Below are 12,181 nucleotides of genomic sequence, written 5' to 3' on the forward strand. Positions count from 1 at the left end.
ATTATATGTCCATCCTTCAAAATAAGACAAGCTGATTCAAACCACTCCAAATGACAAAATCCACTCTTATTTAGCAGCACATTGAAAACACAGACACTTTACAGGGGGAATATCCAAACACAATTTCATTGTTCTTTCTATTCAAACTAACTTTCATTCGACAAATACAGTAAATGCTCATATACACGTATTGAATTTGACAACCAGATAATATGATACATATAAACACTTCTTCTGCAATCACCAAAATAAATTAGCAAGCAAAAACAACTGCTTCTGGCTAGAAATGAGAAAACTGCTTTTGTTTACCTCTGAGTGAAACAGAAACCTGCTTTAAAAATTCTTTAAAAAGTGAACTTAGTTGGAAAATTTTCTGCTGTCCAAGAGTAAAAAGCTTGACAGATGTAGCAACTGTGACTATAAAAATAATAATGAAAACATATAAATACTGTAAAAGGTGGTAATAGAGTGTATGGCAGAAATAAGTCATAATGACTGTATATGACATCTGCTCAAAATTCAAATGGCCATGGGCTTTGTACTATTGATCAGTACATTAAATGTCATCAGCCAAACACAATGACATCCATCATATTAAGTGACAACATTTGGATATTCAATTTCTAAAATACAAGTCACATAAGGTCAAGTTGATAAAATTTTATATAAACACATTAAAAGCAAAATATCATAAAGATAACTGTATTTAATCCTATCCAGTTCTCCCACTGGAATCTGTCTTTTATAAATATGATGAAAAGTTTTCTGCTCTAATCAGAGTCTGGAGACAAACCTGCAAAGTATGTGTGTGTGAGAATTATGGATTGGCTCTGGGCTCACTGATCATTAGAGAGTAATAACTCAGAACATAGGGCTCAGAGGGATGAAAAGATGGCGATGCATGCACACACACTCACGCCCACACACTTCAAATTGGAGGAGGAGGTGATGGATTGCAGCGAGAGAGGGAAGTGAAGAAAGTTGAATGATAGAAAAGCATGGACAGAAAAACTAGGGGAAAACAAGGGGAAAAAATCAGAAGGAAGCAGTGGTGAAATAACAGTGGGAGGAGATTGGGAAAGAGCAGAAAAAAGACAGACAAAATGGAAAAGGAAATGAGAAAAGGAAAATGGAAAAAATAAAACAGACACATCAAGAGAGGAAAAGAGGTTAGAAGAAACTGAATCCATTATGAGAGGAAAAGGGACTTTACTTTAGATTGGAAGGAAGGAAAAAGGGGAGAAAAGAAGAAGGAAAACCTCAAAACAAAAGATTATGCAACAAGAAAAGCTGCAAAGCAACCAAGAAAGGAAGACATAGACTTCTCTTTGGCCTTTGAGGTTTAATAACCATCAATTTTACAGTGAATGGATCCAGTTATAAAAAACATGTGATATCATATTCCAAACACATAAAAATTAATGATGGCATTAATAAAACTTAGGCCTGCATGGTTACAACTGCAATAAAGACAACACAGCTTATTGATTTGTATATCTGCGCTCAAAAACTGCTGTACCTCTGTGGAGAAATTCATATCAAACTGCAGCTAATTATAAAAGAAATCAGATTTTAATGCTTCTCCTCACTGCTGTAGTGCTAAGTATAAAATTAGGAAAACTACAGCATGATCTCAATACTGGGACCACAGCAAATCCGCCATTATAAATGAGAGTCCGCTTCAGAGGGATTAATGAATTATGTTTCCACTTTAATAGCATGGTAGCACATTTTAATAGATTTGCATAGGAAGTACAGATTTTTTTTATAATAAATTAATTTTACTTCCTTTGACTTTCTTTTCAAGTTTGAAAGAAAAACTCAGACTTCGATCTCTTCCTCCTCTCAAGAACCTGACCCCATCCCCCCAAATCCCCAGTCCTCATACTCACTATTTTGCATTTTTCAAAATCCTCCAGCAGGCAGCCACAAACATTATTACTCATTAAAACTGCTCCTGGCAGACTTGGAAACTTGGTGAATTTTGCAACCGAGTGAGTGCCTCAGTGACAGAATGACTGCTGGCACTAACTGTGAGAACGGAGAACTGTGTCTAAGAGGTCACATAAAACTGTCATCATTGAAACTGAATAAAGTACCAGAATAATGTACTAATCCTTACATTGACTAAACTCAGTTTAAGAATGAAACATCACTAAATATATAATTATACTAAGACAGCCAGTAACTGCCTTGCATCTGTGCTGACAAGCAGTGAATTAGGGCTGCATGAGTAATTGTTTTTAAATGAAATCTGAATTTACACTCCTACTCAATCTCATTGTTACATGACAATACTGTCATCTTTGCCTTAGCGGGGAGATCCATTACATAAAACCAAGCACTTCGTTTATCTCTGTAAGCTGTCTAATCACCGGACTTCCTGTGTACAGTTTGTCATGTGGTGTGAGGCAGAGAGAGACAGATGTAAAAACAACTAATTTCAGTAGTTATTTATACCTTGCGAGCAACGAAAACGTAATTTCATTCATATGCGTACTTGTGACGTAAAAATGAATGACAATAAAGTTGAATCTGATCTGATCTTCTGTGCTCATTAAGACTGCAAATAACCAAATACTTAAGAGAGAAATATATTGATCAAGAACCATGGGAGAAATGTGTGATCTGAATCAGACCACCAAACCAAAATCATGATTAATAGTTTACCTGGAATCTTGCATTCTCACACTGAATACTAACACTATCCTACAGCCATCCAAAGCACCCCCCACACACTACACTGGCTTTTATCCCACTGATGGAATTGAATTTCCCTGTTGGCAGCATTCCCGCTTTGGCCAAACAATGGAATTACTTTAGGAACCCTTATTTCCACATCTGACATCTTAGAACAAGTGTATGAATATTAAATACAAAAACATCTTAATGTTCCTAGTCAGCTGTGCCATGGGTGCCATCCTGGCTCAACCTGCTGTCCCCCAGATGACAAAATCATTGTAAGCCAAAACAGTGGCTACTGACAGGTTTTCTCTGCTGACACACACACTGGACTAATGCCACAACCTCTATAGTAAATGGATGGACAGATACAAGCAGTCCAAGATCACAACATACATACACAATCTGCTGGAGTGGCACTGAATCAGATATTGATCAGTGGACCAAATCTCCTTGGTTACTTGATATATTAAAGTAAAAGTTGCCTCGCTGTCCCTTGCTCTCTCTCTCTCTCTCTCTCTCTCTCTCACACACACACACACACACACACACACACACACACACACACACACACAGTTACATTGTTTTGTGTGTGTGCGTGTGCCAGTTGTGTTACTTCCTGGACTTGGCTGGCAGCTGAATGTGAATGACGTCTGAACACCCCCACAGTGCGTCAGCGTGTTGCCCGACACACACATACACACACAGGTTGGACAACACTCATGTGGCTCACGTATATAAAATACCTGTCTGTATGTGTGTGTTTTAGGGAGTGAGCAGTTGGGTTAACGCTGTTTGTTCACTGCACGGACTGGTGATTTAGTAAATGCACTCTATCCTGAAATGAAGCATGTCAAAAACGTCTTAATCCCATCAAGCAGTCTCTAAGGCACGCAATTTTGCAGCTAGAATTTAGAAACTTGTTAAAAATATGAAAATATGCAAGTTGTATGGATGGAGGTTTTTGTGGTGCTAACACAATGTCAACAGGTGCATAAGTACATATTATGTGTGGGTAGATTAACTGTCTTCTGTTGAGCACGTGTAGCAACACGGGACTCTTCTGTCATGTTGTTTGCCAAGTCACAATTTTTATTAACATATCACCATACACAGCAGTATTTTGATTATTGATTAACCAATCATATCTAAAGCAAAATTATCAGATATTAACTGGTTCACACTGCTTGAATGTGAAAATATGCTGCTTTCCTCTGATTTCCATGTACAGTAAATAGAATATTTGTGACATCTGAAAACAAGCTATGTGATGATTTCACCTTGAGTTTCTTATATTTTTTTGACCACTTTGGGCCACCGCTTAAACACTTTACATGTTTACTCGTAACAGAATGGATCTTCATAAAGTATTTAGATTCCACTCCACACTACTGTGTTGTAAAATCTTTTGAAAAATATAAAACTGAGACGGCAAAATCAATCCACACTCAATAATCCACTAGTCAACTCAAAATATGTTTTTTTTTCCCCTAAAGGCCCTCATTTACAGATGTACTCTGGTGGACCCTAAATGCAGTACTGTGCAGAAGTCCCAGTGGAAGCAGTCCCACTGCGTTCCTGGGAACACTCAAAGCTTTAGAAATTGTTTTACACCCTTGCCCTGATCTATGACTCACCACAATTTTATCTTGAAGGTCTACAGAGAGTTCCTGGACTTCATGCTTGGTTTTTGTCCTGACAAAAAGTTTGAATTGTGGGACTTTAAAAACAAAGATGTGGGCTTTCTAAACTACAGTATGTCTAATCAACGCAATTTTCCATATGTGCTCTTACATCAAGGTCTAGATGCATAACAGTAAAAGTTAAAGCAAACAGCATGCACCTGACCAATGTCTGACGCCACAGCATAGCATCCAAATACTTTCTAAAAATGTTGTGCATTTATGTAGGCCTAATAACAAACAGACCATAGCATATTTTGAAATCGAACTGCATAAACAATATTAGAGTTCATTTAGAGTTGCATCTAAGTCCATTATTCACTTTCCAACTTTTCTATTTTGGATGTCACCAACTTCAAAAATATTTATGTCTTTATTCATTAATTTTTACAAGTTTCTTCAACAACTAATGGTTAATGTTGAATGATGTTGCTGGAAAGAGTTTGATATGAGAGAAATTTCCTGCTTCACACTGTAAACAATAAGAAAAAAGAGGCCTCAGTCTGTGAGCGACATCTTTCACATTACACAAGTTATCTGATCCATTGTTAATATAAAAATATTGATTTGTGGAGCTTCAATGGTTCCTAAAGTAGTCTGGCTTCTGCCTCATTGGGATTCTTAGTAAATCAATGAATGTGTAAACAAATTGGAAAGTATTACTATGTTCCTGTAATGAATAGTATAATTCACAAGTCTACCTTGGATCTTAATGAGAACCACCACAGTTTGATTTGTTTGTTTGGTTCAGTTTACGGAGAAGGGCAGTGTGTGTGAGACTATATGACTGTTGATGAAAAGGCAGTCAACAAGGAAAGAGTGAAATTTTCAGCCTTCCCCTGAAAAACTACACTTGACAACTGAAACGCACTGACTTTAAAAAGAAAGCTCAACAGCATCTGGAAAGTGTGAAAAAAATATATAATTTTTTCATGTTTGATCCTCCAAATCTCTTCATCTAATTCCTTCAATTTTCCTCAATTTGTTCTTCACTGATTAGTATTTATTATTTTTGTTTACCTGAGGGGTGGGAGGTATTTGGATATTTATTTGGTAGTGTGGTTAGTTATAATGTGCAATAAAGATAATACAAAATTTATATTCCAACTGTGTTGGTCTAATCCTTGTTTAACGGCTGTTGCAACATGTCAGAAGGAATTAGAAAGCTGGGAAACCAGAGTTTTGCACAAACACATGCATGTGCACACATCTGCAAGTGCACTATGTACACAATTTAACATGGCAACTCACAGAGCACACAAACACACACAAGTGTTGGCCAAGGTACGTGAACCAGCACCCACACAGGTCACTGAAGTGGCAACAGGGAAAGTGTCATTGGTTAATAAGTGTCGGTGTGTGTTTTTACGTGTGCGTGTATGCATGTGTGTGCGTCCCATGATAAATGTGCCCATTCCACACCACGACTTGCCATCTGCACCAAGCAGATGCTTTTCTGCTCTGCCATTCTAATCAAGTTTCTACACCACCAATGGGTGTGAGTGGGCGAATACAGACAGGAGGAAGCAGCAAGGACAAGATGAAAAGAGAAGGAAAGATGACAAGGAAACAAAAAGACGGAAAGGAAAGGAAAAAGATGAGAGCATGTGAGCAACTGTTGGTCGCTAGGCGCCTGCTGGTCACCATAGCAACATGTGGTGCCATGCTGAGCTCCTGCTGACATCACACCTGTTGAAGCGAAACACTGTGTGTGTGTCCTTTTGGGAAGCTGGGCGCTCATTACATCAGCAGTGACAGTGAATGACAGCCTTGAATATTCCCACGCACTTGTCTTCTGTAGTTATGAGGACATTCACGGACATAATGGATTCCCCATCCAATTACCCTGACTCTAACTATCATAGAACAAACATGAATGCCCACATGATCTCAAAAATTAAAACCGACCCACCCTTCATTTCATAGCAGCAGAGTGACATTTAGATGGAGAGATAAAAAATAGCTATTTCATTATTTGAATGCTTCAACATTATCTTGTTTTTTAGATGAACTGATGTTAAAAAAATGTTGATTCTGAGACAAAAAACAACATAACAAAATAAAACAAAACAAAACAAAAAAACCCCCACAAATTGACAGAAAGAAAGAAACAAAAAAAAGAGCCACTGGGTTGATGTAGATTTATTTTGGCAAGTCTCATCAGATCACATCTGTAGATAAATAAAGCTTAACTGGGATTTTAAAATTGGTGGATCACTATGAGTTACCTTCTACCTCAGCACAGTGCATTTGTGTGGAAGGGCAAGTTTCTCTTGTCAGATGAATATTTTATGTCCATTCCCATGGCTGAGCTGTTTTAACAGCATTCGTTATGCTGCATACATGCAAAAACACACCCACCCACACACACAGTAATGTAATCACACTGCTTTTGTAATGCTTAACTTTTAACCCCGTCTAGTGCAATGATTCAATTTGAAATGGTCAATCTCAAACTGGATGCAGAATCTTTATGTCATCAACCTTTAGAGCACAATAACATGCACAGGAAATTCAATTGTTTTACTTGTGATGATTAAATATAATGAAATTACTTTAGTGGCCACATAAGAATATTATATTAGGGTTACATGAACGTGAAATGGCAAAAAACAATAAATAGGAGAGAAAGAGGGAAATGTGCATTTGGGAAATGCACAAATATTTGTGTAAGATCATTTGATGCAGGATTGAACTGGCAGGCTGACTGAAGCTGAGAAGATCACACACCTGAGCACAAGCAGACATGTGCACACACAACCAGAAAGGAACAGAAGACTTCCAGGATCACAGACCCTCACTGAGGTCCCTGATACTACCCTCAGAAGCCGCCTGAACCTGCTGCTGTGAAGCTTAATGCCGCACCCTGCTGGTCAACACACACAACAACAGGCTTTCCCCGTAGACTCCACTGGATGGTTGAGCAGCCAACAGTCAGTGAAAACACCGTATGTTCGTTCTTGTACCACATGTTTTCCAGTTTCTGGTCTCCAAATGGAGGCATTTTTGGTATGAAAACCAATTCAGCTTTGCTGCAACTACTTGCCAATTTCCCTCATGAGGCCATGTTTTTACCTACTATGGTTATGAGCAGACATGTAATTTGATTGTAATCTTGATATATGAGTAGTGTTTTAATTAAAAGATTCCTATATACAGGAAACTCAAAACTGAGATAATTATCCAAAATTCCGGTAACACTAATTCAAGAGAAAACTGTGCATGGCATAGTCATAAAAGTACAAGTACAGAAGATTCATGCAACCTTCTACCCCAGTACAGTGAAATATTGTACTTATTACTCCACGACATTTATTTGGCAGTGGTAGCTACCAATTACAATTTTACACGTACAGAGTATCTGCAAACTTCTTTTGAGTTATCTGCCAAAGACCTTAAAGTGACTTCAGTACGCTTTCCAGAACAACTGAGTTAATGCAAGAGATGAGGTATGTTTTACATCAATTAAGATCAGTATATATATATATTTTTTATAAAATAAATATATTTGCTAATCATGTTACATACTCTATGCTAATGCATAACTCACAGGGACATTTTTTTGCAGAAACAAGTAGTTTTACTTTCAATTCTTCAGGTACATTTATCTGATAATCCCTATGTACTTTTACTTAAGTATACTGTCAAATGCAGTAGTTGTATGTTTAACATTCCAGAGCTAGTAATGTAATTTGAGTAAATGGTCTTGGTGCTTTGTACAGCATTTTTTTTCATCACTGAAGACTGAGCTGTAGGTTCCAGTTTTGGGTGTGTTACACTTCTAGGGTTTTTGATAAAGGTGCCTCCTGAAGTTTACTACTAAACACAGCTCTTTAGCTATTCAGATTGCGATATCAAATGGTCACTCACTCTGTTGGTGTCTTTAAACCACTTTGTTCTGGTTAGGTGAAAGGATGTTATGTTGGTGAGGTGAAGAATGATGAGAGGAAGACTCACGTGCAGGACACAGTTTATTTTTCCTGGATCCACCAGGCTTCAAACATTGGCAGGTTAACTAACACTCCACCACTTGGTGGGCAAGCAAACATGAAACTCAGCCACGTTAATCCTCCAGCAACGAACAAAAAAACAAAACCAAGGAGGTATATATACACTTGAAACGAAAGCTCAACAAAACACAGGTGAAACCAGTCCTTACTAACCAACACCTTGACTTATACAGTGACCAAACGGGAAATCAGAAACCAAAATAAAAGTCCAATACTGGACGTCACAAAAATCAAACCCTAACAAAGGAGCAGCACTGTAAATGCCAACACAAACAAATAGCTCTTTCAGCATTTAGAGCAGCAAGTTTTGTTTACTTTACATAATAGTGATTCAGTACAAGTTACTCTGCCTGATCTTGAGAAAATGTAAATTCCTTATAAAAAGATACAGTGGGTACGGAAAGTATTCAGACCCCTTTAAATTTTTCACTCTTTGTGTCATTGCAGCCCTTTGCCAAAATCAAAAAAGTTCATTTTATTTCTCATTAATGTACACTCAGCACCCCATCTTGACAGAAAAAAAACAGAAATATAGAAATTTTTGCAAATTTATTAAAAAAGAAAAACTGAAATATCACATGGTCATAAGTATTCAGACCCTTTGCAGTGACACTCATATTTAACTCACATGCTGTCCATTTCTTCTGATCCTCCTTGAGATGGTTCTGCTCCTTCATTGGAGTCCAGCTGTGTTTAATTAAACTGATTGGACTTGATTAGGAAAGGCACACACCTGTCTATATAAGACCTTACAGCTCACAGTGCATGTCAGAGCAAATGAGAATCATGAGGTCGAAGGAACTGCCCAAGGAGCTCAGAGACAGAATTGTGGCAAGGCACAGATCTGGCCAAGGTTACAAAAGAATTTCTGCAGCACTCAAGGTTCCTAAGAGCACAGTGGCCTCCATAATCCTCAAATGGAAAAGGTTTGGGACAACCAGAACTCTTCCTAGACCTGGCCGTCCAGCCAAACTGAGCAATCGTGGGAGAAGAGCCTTGGTGAGAGAGGTAAAGAAGAACCCAAAGACCACTGTGGCTGAGCTCCAGAGATGCAGTAGGGAGATGGGAGAAAGTTCCACAAAGTCAACTATCACTGCAGCCCTCCACCAGTCGGGGCTTTATGGCAGAGTGGCCCGACGGAAGCCTCTCCTCAGTGCAAGACACATGAAAGCCTGCATAGAGTTTGCCAAAAAACACATGAAGGACTCCCAGACTATGAGAAATAAGATTCTCTGGTCTGATGAGACCAAGATTGAACTTTTTGGCATTAATTCTAAGCGGTATGTGTGGAGAAAACCAGGCACTGCTCATCACCTGCCCAGTACAATCCCTACAGTGAAACATGGTGGTGGGAGCATCATGTTGTGGGGGTGTTTTTCAGCAGCAGGGACAGGACGACTGGTTGCAATTGAAGGAAAGATGAATGTGGCCAAGTACAGAGATATCCTGGAAGAAAACCTCTTCCAGAGTGCTCAGGACCACAGACTGGGCCAAAGGTTCACCTTTCAACAGGACAATGACCCTAAGCACACAGCTAAAATAACAAAGGAGTGGCTTCGGAACAACTCTGTGACCGTTCTTGACTGGCCCAGCCAGAGCCCTGACCTAAACCCAATTGAGCATCTCTGGAGAGACCTGAAAATGGCTGTCCACCAACGTTCACCATCCAACCTGACAGAACTGGAGAGGATCTGCAAGGAAGAATGGCAGAGGATCCCCAAATCCAGGTGTGAAAAACTTGTTGCATCATTCCCAAGAAGACTCATGGCTGTACTAGCTCAAAAGGGTGCTTCTACTCAATACTGAGCACAGGGTCTGAATACTTATGACCATGTGATATTTCAGTTTTTCTTTTTTAATAAATTTGCTTTAATTCCTGTTTTTTTCTGTCAAGATGGGGTGCTGAGTGTACATTAATGAGAAATAAAATGAACTTTTTTGATTTTGGCAAATGGCTGCAATGACACAAAGAGTGAAAAATTTAAAGGGGTCTGAATACTTTCCGTACCCACTGTATGTTCAGCTTTAACCCTGAACATATACCCTTGGAAAGGGCAAAGGTGCTCTGGCAGATGATCCAAGACCAGGCTCTGCCTCATAAGAGAATGACATATGTGGGGTACAGCTGAAGGGGCAGAACCATTCAAGCCTTAAATATCACCAGTTAAATGCTAAAAATGAATAATTAGTTTGAATAATTATAATTAGTTATGAAACTTGTATGTGTTCTGCTGGAGTTAGGAACCTTTTCGAGGTCCAGCCTCTGAACATCACTGCAGCACTTTGTTCAAGCTGCAGAAAAAAAAGGTGTGTAGAGCTGTTTGAGGTAAGATAGTTGCAGCCGGCTCAACTCATCTATAGAGTGGAGGCATGTGTGTTTTCACAGCATAAAAACTAGGAAATAACTGGAGGTGGACACATTGCAATGTGTTTCATTATGGAATATCACTATTAAAAAGCACTATAACTGTAAAACTGTATTTTAATGTTTTTGAACCTAGGGTTGAACCTACTTAACCTACTTTACGTTTTTCTATTTTTGTGTTCTTGTTGTGTAACACAAAGGTCCTACAAAAGGTCCTACAGTACACCAAAGTGCTGGCAGAGTCTTGTGACTAAAACTTTTCTGCTACGCTGCTGGTCATAATTACAGAAATGCTACCTGTTGCTCAAACTGCTCTGCTGACATTACATTTCGCTGTGAACAATGCCTGGACCTGCAGGAGGAATCTGCATATCGTAAACACACACAATGTTACGACACAGCTGAGATGGTGACTGTTCCTATGAGGCCAGAGAATGCACAATAGGCTGTAGATGCTACTGCTGGCTGCACCTGTCAGCATCAGCACCAGCAAATGAATAGGAAGGTGTGTGTTTGCTTCTATGTGTGTATGTATGTATAAAATATAAACAAAACTGTGTGAACAATGATAAAGAGAGATTGTGCAGTGATACTGTGTATTTATGTGTGTACGTGAGAGTCAGTGCACCTTCCCGTCTCCCACAGCAGCTGCAGTCATAACCCACAGCAGCAGTGAAGAATGTGCATGTGTATGTCAGTTTTATATTTACATATATTTTCAGCCAGTCACTGTGTGTGTTTATACTTGCCTTTTTCTCATGCAGTGCAACCCAGACCAAATCTCTTATGCTTTAAGCTACATGCTAGGGGGAACAAATCAGTCAATCACTGGCATTATGGTGCCCTGATCTATATAAGCAGGTAGGGGGTGATGGAGCTTATAGCCGACTCATCAGCTGTGAGCAAAACAACAGAAAGAGCTCATCGCTGTGGTGGGAGCAGGAGAGAGACAGACAGATACACATACACATACACACACACACACACACACGCACACGCACACGCACACACACACGCACCTCCACCTCCACCATTTAGGACAAAATCTGTAACTGATTAATGCTGGGTGCATTGATTATTTGTCAACAGCAGAGGGCACTCTGTTTACACACAAGCAGCTGCAATGGGGATAATATTGCCAGCTCAACAGCACTTCAGCAATGAAATATAAGTGAAAAAGCCACATTAGACAAATGTGAGCGACTTTAACTAAACTCATACGTTATGTCTTATTTATTAAAGAACAGGCTTGCAAATTTTCAGATATGTCCTGTAACAATAATAATGTGCCCATATATACAGCAAAACTGGCTTTTCTAGTTCTAATCATTCCTCGTGTTCATAATTTCAGTACTCACTAATGTAAATATACAAACTGCAAGTCTGTCCTTTATGAATACACAACTTGAGAATCAGTCAATGTGATCTTCCAGAAATCTTAA

General features: G+C 38.9%; 1 protein-coding gene across 3 annotated transcripts in view; it reads right to left on the reverse strand.

Moving 5' to 3' along the window:
• Nucleotides 1-12,181, reverse strand: part of LOC113136720 (chloride channel protein 2-like) — a 137,774-nt gene that overhangs the window by 73,440 nt on the left and 52,153 nt on the right. The window lies entirely within an intron of this gene.

Source organism: Mastacembelus armatus, chromosome 13, assembly GCF_900324485.2.
Source record: "Mastacembelus armatus chromosome 13, fMasArm1.2, whole genome shotgun sequence".
NCBI lineage: Eukaryota > Metazoa > Chordata > Actinopteri > Synbranchiformes > Mastacembelidae > Mastacembelus > Mastacembelus armatus.